The following is an 8,314-nucleotide window of genomic DNA, read 5'->3' as shown; positions in this document are numbered from 1 at the left end:
TGAGGACAAGTCATGGTGAATGCAGAGTTATTATGGGAAGAGCAGGAAGGGTCTCCAGACAAATGGTAAGGACAAGAAGCAGAGGAGAAAGGGGGGGGGAGCACCCAGGTGGGTCTTGTTCCGTGGTCTTGAGTGGCAGCTGACCACCTCCTGACATTGTCTACTTGTTCCAAGGTTCATGGGGGATCTGCTTCTGGCCGTCATCTGCTTGGTGTGGGGGGTTGCAGGGAGCTCTCTATTGAGCCTCAGTTTGAGGTCCCTGCTTGAAATGCTTCTGCTACCTGAAAAGCTCTTGTATTTCTTTCGTTATAAAACATGAGTCCAAGGTTGAATACCCTGTGATTTGACAGCAGTGTGAGCAATGAGTAAAACGGTATAAGGTCCCTTTGGGGCTCAAGATTGGTTTTCCGATGGTGGCATTTCTAGAACACTCCATCGCCTACTTGTGAGTCACTTGAGGGATGATCAGGAAGTTGTAAAGGGAAGGCAGTCAAGGGAAGGCTTGACTTGTTGATTATAGGATTGAGTGTATTCTGTTAATCCTTGACAAGTATCTCAGGGTTGTCACATGAAGTTAGAATCTTCCACTAGACAAGATGAATAAGGCATCCTTAATGGCCCTCCTGTGATCATTTCAAAAGAGGGTAGCTTGTGTGGCAATAGGGGTGAAGATCTGAGAGGCACAAGAGCAACGGGCAGTTTTTATGGCTGTGGTAAGTCCAGTTCTTCAGACAGGTTAGCTGATTTGGTCTTGAGGATGCTGTTGGCTCTTGCTAGGGCACCAGATAGCTGAGCATGGTTAGGGCAGTGGAGTCTTTGACTACTGTGTTGCCCTTTCGATTTCCTGTATAATTTTACCAGTGAAACATGGGTCACTAGAGATGGTGGAGGGGATAGCCCAAGTGGGGAAGATTTGTTGCAGAAACACGTTGGCACCTGATATTGCTGAGGTATTCCGGCAAGGGAGGGCCTCTAACCATTGAGAAAACAGGCAGGCGAGAGCAAGGACATGTTGGTTGCCTTGTGCGGTCGGTAACCAGATACAATCTACTTGCCAGCGAAGGACGATCTGAGGGTAGCTGCCTCCCTTCCTTGCCCCACCTTGACGGTTTTTCCAGGGTTATGTTTCTGGTAGGTGAGAAAAGTGAACTGCCTCATCCAAATAAAACCAAAGGGTCCAAACTACTGTTTGTCTACTACACCCAGCATTTTGTCCTTTCCATGTGAGTCATGTTGTGCAAACCATACACACCATACTCGGGAGAGACTTAAGAGCTAGCTACCAGGGAGCCATCTCGGTGATTCCAAAGTCCATCTGAGTGGCTCAGACACCCAGCTTTTCCCCATCCAGTGCTTGCTGAGTATTTTGCTGTTATTTGGGCCATGTGGACCTCTTTTATGATTTCCTTAGGCGTTATCTTAAATTTGTGCTCTCTCTCAAGGGAAGGGGACTAATCCCACTGGGGTCTAGGGCCTCAAAGCGGGATGCAGGGGACATAGTCCCAAGGCTTGGAAACTGCTTGGATTCTTGGGTGGTTGGGGAAGAGGCTACTAATTCATCATACTTGTTGGGCCTCATCTGATTTTTTTCGTGCTGTTTCCCTCAGTTTTAACCATCTGCTGGGGTAAGAAAAATGCCTCTAGAAGTTCTGCTATTTGGGGCCCATTTTTTATTGTCTTGTGTCCTCTCTGTTTCTATCACATACCAAAATCATGCACTAATCCACAGGTATGGTGGCTCGCAGCATAACCTTCATTCCTTCTGCTGTTATGCAAGCCCAAGTGAGAGCAATTAACTCAGCTACGTGGGCTGATCTGACATTTGGCAAGACTCGATGTTCTAGAGGTTTATGTTGATCAGTGATGGCATATCGAGCCTGGAAGGCCCCATCTTCCTTCCAGAGGTAGGAGCCATTGACACGAAGAGTGAGGTCAACTTGGAGAAGGGGGTTTTCTGATAAAGCTCATCTAGGATAGAATAATGATCTAGTGTTAATGACACAGTTGTGAGAGGTTCCATCAGTGGATAAAGAAGCAAGGTGGCAGGATTAAATTTTTTTTAATTGAAGTATAGTTGTTTTACAGTGTTGTGTTAGTCTCTGGGGTACAGCAAAGTGATTCAGTTATACACACATATATATATTGTTTCTCAGGTTCTTTTCCATTATAGGTTATTACAAGGTATTGGATATAATTCCCTGTGCTATACAGTAGGAGCTGTTGTTTATCTATTTTATATATAGTAGTTAGTATCTGTTAATACCAAGCTCCTAATTTATCCCTCCCCCTGGCAGCGTTAAAGTCTTGACAGCTCTGTATGGTGACATGAGAAGGAGAGAGTAGCAGGATTTCGTAACAGGTGAGTCGAGAGGCAGAAAAGTACTGTGTTTTCTTGAAGCACTACGGCCTGTGCAGCACGAGGGACACGTATATCAAACAGACGATCTCATACTAAATCAGAGGGAGCGTGGACTAGCTTGGATGCGGTAGCCTTGGCTCATGAGCAAGGGGGCTATGCCTTAGCTGCGGGGTTGAAGGCCCAACTATAATATCCCAGAGGTCCATCATGCTTCTCAGATGACACTCTGAGGGCGTGAGCCTCTCATTCACGCACAAACAAGGAAAAAGGCAGAGAGTAATTGGAAAATTTCAGGATAGGAGGTAAAAGCATAGAGCCCTTAAGTTCTCACAAACATCTTTGGATGAGGGGGTCCTGGACCACTGGGTCTAGGGGTGCTTCCCTAGTCATGGCATAGAGGGATGACACAGTCATAGTAAAATCTGGTATCCACGTCCTGTAATATCCTACAAGACGTCTCCCCGCCCCCAAAACCTGTCAGTTGTCATTCTCTTTTAAGAAGAGGAAAGTGTTGAATAGCAGAGCCTCGGTCTGTGGAGATAGTTTTATCTGGAGCTGAAATATCATGACCCAGATATCAGACATGCAGAGCATAGTTGAATTCTGTCTCTAGCTACCTTGTGGCCATTTTTTTTTTTTGCTAATACCATAAGAAGGTATACAGTGTCCAAAAGGAAGAAGCTATCATAACTGCCAGAATGTAAAAGGAGGTCATCTTCATATTGGATTAAAACGGAGTCTCCTGGGAATTTTAATTCCCTTGAATTGGCGTTTGGGGTGTGTGAGAGTAAGTAGGAGCCTCAGGAAATCCTTGGGGCACAACAGTCCAGGTATGTTATTGATCATCCCAGGTGAAGGCAAACAAGTATTGGAGTTCCTTGTAAAGGGGAATCCTAAACAAGGTGGAACACAAATTGAGGGCTGTGAACTATGGGGTGCTGAGAGGAATAGCAGACAGGATGGTGCTAGGATCAGGCACTGTGGTGAATCTGGGTTTGATGATTTTGAGAAATCTCAGATCTTGGACTAACTGATATCCTTGCCCATTTGGTTTTTTGATAGTCCAGATGGCAGAAGTGCAGGGGCCAGAGGTGGGAACTAGAAGGTTTTTGTCTAATAAATCTTCGATTAGCAGGCAGAGACCCTCAAGGCCTTGTCTTAAATGACATCAGGAAATCTGGGGAGGGGCATGGAAGGATCAGTTTCTACCTTAAGGGGTTCTACAGCCAGATGCATCCAACATCAGTGGAGGTTTTTGTCCAGAAATAAGAGGGAATTCTAATAGCTGATTTAAATCTTCAGGAAAATAAATGTTAATTAAAGAGGGCAAAGGACCTCAGAGAAGTTGGACCAAGAGAAAAAAAAAGCCTATTAGGAGACAGATGTGAAGGGGACGAGTCAGGGACCCACAGAAGTCCTTCAGAGGCACAATGAATGTTTATACCTCAGTTCATGAGAAGGAGCCTTCCTAACAGGCTTACTGGGCAGGTAGAACCGAGGAGGAAGCCGTTTGGAGCTTTCAGAGGTCCTGTAGAAACAGTAGGGGTTGAGATGGAGGCAGATCATGAGGTAAGTTATCGTAACTGGCTGCAGGTAAAGTTCATGACTCCAGGGAAGGGTGTCAAAAGACAAGTGGTGTTGAGGTGGAATGTGTTACCATGATGTCGATGAGAACTGTGGTGGGGACCTTTTAACCCATAAGGTTATTTCCCCTTGTGAGTTTGGTGGCAGTTGATGGCCCTGGACAGTTATTTTCCTGGAGTAAAGTCTCTCGCTTTCTGGTGAGGAGGGGGCTCAGGCTTTTGCCCTCCTCTCGAGGTCTGACCACTCCTGGCAGGGCCAGGGTCCTTTCTTCTTACAATTTCAGCAAGAGTCTTGATTAATAGGAGACCAGGATTTTGGAAATTTCCATAGATGAAAATGTTGAGGTCCTTCTAGCTGTTTTAATTGCAAGGCCATAAGCATGTATTGTGTATTTTCCAATTTGCTGGAAATAGCATCTTCATAATGCTGGGCTAACGTCTGGAGCTCAGACATGTTTGCATTTTGCTGGTTAATACTGTTTCTCCATAATGAGTCACGGAGCTCTGGTTTGAGACCATTTACAAAACCTGTGGCCAGATCAGAGGCTGCTAGGGAAGTCAGGTCCAGCCCTGCTGTTTCCATGTTGTCTCTAATTGATGCCAATGGTCAGCCACATTTCATCTCTTTGCTGCTTATATTTTTAATACACAGCCAATCAGTTTTGGTGAGAGAGACGGGAGGGGTGGCTCCTAGTAATTTTTCTACTCCTTCCCTTATCTTCTGCTGAGAATCAGGGTCATTGAGACTCTTGAGTGTCTTCAGGAACAATGTTCCGTTTGGCCTTTTCAAACCAAAGTGGGGCATCCCCAGGGCCAACTGGTAGGTGGATTAGTTGGCATAAATTGGGGAATCTGGAGAATATGCCCCCAGAACAGCCTCCAATTGTTCAGTAAATCTTTCCCTTTTCTTTTGGGAGATTCTTTTGGAAATTCCTTTATGATAGCATGTAATTCCACAAAGACCAAAGTTTAAATGTTATCTCTTCTGTTGGCCTCTCTTGAGAACAGGTAGCAGCCACCCTGGGCTTCAGCTACAAGAGATGGGGACTGGAGAACCTTACAGTTATGGGGAGTTGAGAGGCTGGGGTGTCACTGGTGAAGGACATACTGGGGGAGGACAGGTATCAAGAAAAGCTGGGAGCTGAAGGTGGGGGAGGGAGCTGTGGAGGGGTGTAGGGGGTTTACTGGGTCAGAAAAATATTCTGAAGATGCTGTTTAAGAACTTCAATAGTTTGAATGAGATTTGAATTGTTAAGTTGCTTTCTGGCTTCTTCATACCAAGTGAAAAAAGCAGACCATTGTGCGTCAGAGATTTTTGTTCCATTTTGCCCTCGGGTTCCCCTCAGGTGGACTCATTTGGATCCCAAGAGCCCCAGAGAGGCTGTGGTGGCTCAAGAGTTTTTGGTAAAGTTTTGCCAATGAGAAAGAAAGCTCAGGCTGTAAAAGCATGTGGTCAGCCGGAGTATGAGATTTCCAGCCGATCAAGAAGCCCCCATGTTCTTGACTCATGGTACCTTTACACTTATGAACAGAGAAACATGGGTTTCCAACCCAGCCTCTGTTCCTACAGGGACTAGCCTCTTACAACCAGAAAGCCTAGGACTTTAACCAGCCTCTGTTTACCCAGGACTCTAACCCAGCTTCTTACAAACAGCTGCTTGCTTAGGGCTCCAACCCAGCTGGTTACAGAGAAATCCAGGACTCTACCCTGGCCTTGGCTTGCCTGGGACTCTAACCCAGCTTCTAGAGTGTACTTGGAATCCTAAAAATCAAGACCTGTCCTCACTGTGCTTCATTCGACATTTATCCAGAGCACTGGATTTTAGCATTGGACTCAATCACCAGATACCCAAACCAGCAAGCAGACTGGAGGCAAAAGGTTAGGTAGGTGTGCCCTGTGAGGCCTGGTGTCGCATTTGAGGCTTTGGTGGTAGTTCCAATCCAGATTTGATTCACAGCACCAAAAACTGTTAAAAAGAACTAGAGTTGGATAGAGGTTAAGGGAGTAAAGATAGATTTTATTAAAACAACAACAACAACAAAACTATTGCAACAGGGGGAAAGAGACTCCAGTATAGAACTGGGCTCAATTCCAAATACAACCAGAACAAGTGGGGATTTATAGCCAAGAAGCACGGGGTAGGTAGGGGCCAACATTGGTGAATGGAAAAGTACTAAGTGGAGACATCAAGTCTGAGAGATTCCGGCTGAAGGCAGGTCAGGGTGATCAGATATCTGGAGGGGAGTGGGGATGATTTTGATTAGATATTAAGGGCAGGGAATTCTCAGTAAGCTGATTTGGTAGGGTCTTGCTGGAACTGGATTCTAGAAGGAAGTACACAGATGGACCTTGTTGGGAAGAGGGTTCGGAAGAGCCTGTCTAAAGTTTGGTCAAGCAAAGAATCTTTGTCAGCACCAACAGCGGACATTACCTCATGTTCGGCAGAGCATCCTAAGGGAAAGGAAGTTGGGGTTTGGAGGAAAGGTGACAATTTCATCCATTTCTATTGACCAGCTTTTCTGTGGGGTCCCTCATTTGGGAAATGAATTTCTGAATTTTTTTACTTTGAAATTTCCTTTTGGGAAATGTACAGTTGTTGTCAGGAATGGTCAACAGGGTTGTCTCAGTTTAACTGAATGCACTGCAATCTTCTGCAATATTTATTCACAATCATCAAATTAGAAAAAAAGGTTAGAGGTACCGAGTAAAGACAGGAGCCCAGAAACCGTGAGCAATGCTCTTAGGTGCCCGCGGTCAGACAAGGTCGGTCATTGTTTTCTCTCTATTGGAGGTTCCTGTCTTGGGGTAAATCCTACCTCAGGGAGATGGCATTCCTGGTGACCAGACCTTGAAGCTCCCAGTGACTGGCTCTCGCCCCCACAGGTACTCTTCGGGGCTCCGAGGTGGGTTTGTACCTCATCCATCACAGGGGTCTGTGCTTCTGTCAGGTCTGAGGGGAGCCGTGGGACTGAGCTGTGTGAACTCCAGCTCTTCAGTCAACCAGCTTTAAGTATTATCCACATCTTGCCTCTATCTTTCCTTCTAGCTCCTAACCTCCCCCAACTCTTTTTCTCTTGGAATCTTTTGAATTAAAGCCCAGGCGTGTCATTTCACAGCACAGTTTCATTCTGAGACCCTGCTGTGGTGTGAGAGGTTATACAAACAGCCTGGATCAGAAGCCAGGGCCGGGGGTGCTGCCTGGCTCTAACCAAGTTACCTCCCCTCTTTGGGTTTGTCTCATTTGTAAAAGGAAAGTTCTGGCTCAGGTAGAGGCCGAGGTCCCTAGTCTGGTAAAGGAAAGGTGCTGTGAGTTAGAACCTGGCCCAGGGCTGCCACCCCCACCCATGGCTGCCCGCTGCGGGCCCCTCGGGCGCCTGGTACCAAGACAGGGAATAAACAAACAAGCCAGAGTAATTTCCCTCTTCCTTGGAAACAAAGCTGGGGTGGTCTGGAGAGGCGTGTGGAGAAGACTGGAGAGTGCCAGGTGGAAAAGAGCCAAACAGACCGAGAGATGATGATTTCCCTGCCCTGCAGGGAACATCTGAGGACACCGAGGCCAGATGTGTTGATTTTGCACCCTCCCCAGTGTGATAAAATCCCCCTGGAGAGTGAGTCTTTATTCCCCGCCAGCCTGCCGAGGGGTGGACCCCAGCCTGCTCGGGTCTTGCCTTCTGTCTCTGGAGCACATCTCCTCTTATGGAAGAGCCCCAGCTGCTTTTGCACGGTCAGCGTGGCGCTCGTGAATGCGCCCTCTCCAGCGGCGCACTCAGCGTCTGGGCGCCCGCCAAGCCCTGCCGACCCGCCGCCAGCCGCCAGGCCCAGCCTGCCCACCCCTCCCCTGCGGTGAATCTCCTGCTTCCTTCCTCTATCACCACCTTTCATTCTCCGTTGAAGAGCCAGTTATTGATCTTGGCCCATTTCTCAAAGTTGCTGCATGCTGATTCCATCCAGGCCACATCCTCCCCCAGGGGACCTGCTGGTCAGCCAGTCCTCCTGGGTTTGTTAATGGTGGTGCTACATGACCCCCCCCCCCAGGGGACGGGGGGGGGGTGCCCTCCCAGGAAAAAGGAGTGGATGACCCCTACAGGTGCTCCTCAGGGATTACCCAGCCCAGGATGGAGGCTGGGTATCCCTGAGGAGGAAGATCAGGTGGTCTGTGTCTGCAGAACCTGCTTAGTTGGAGGCTGGCGTCCATCCTGAAGCTGAAACCTGCAGGAAATTGTATGGCTTTGCTTGTACCTCCCAGTCTGGGAAGTGCAAAGTCAGGGGTGGGGATTCTTCTCTGCACCCTGTCCATCCCCTAAATAGTGAGAGTCCAGAGGGCTGGATGAGTCTGATTCACTCAACTGCCTAGGGCAGGGTCTGGCCAGG

The sequence above is a fragment of the Vicugna pacos genome, chromosome 9 (assembly GCF_048564905.1).
Source record: "Vicugna pacos chromosome 9, VicPac4, whole genome shotgun sequence".
Classification (NCBI taxonomy): Eukaryota; Metazoa; Chordata; class Mammalia; order Artiodactyla; family Camelidae; genus Vicugna; species Vicugna pacos.
This window is presented reverse-complemented; position numbering follows the sequence as displayed.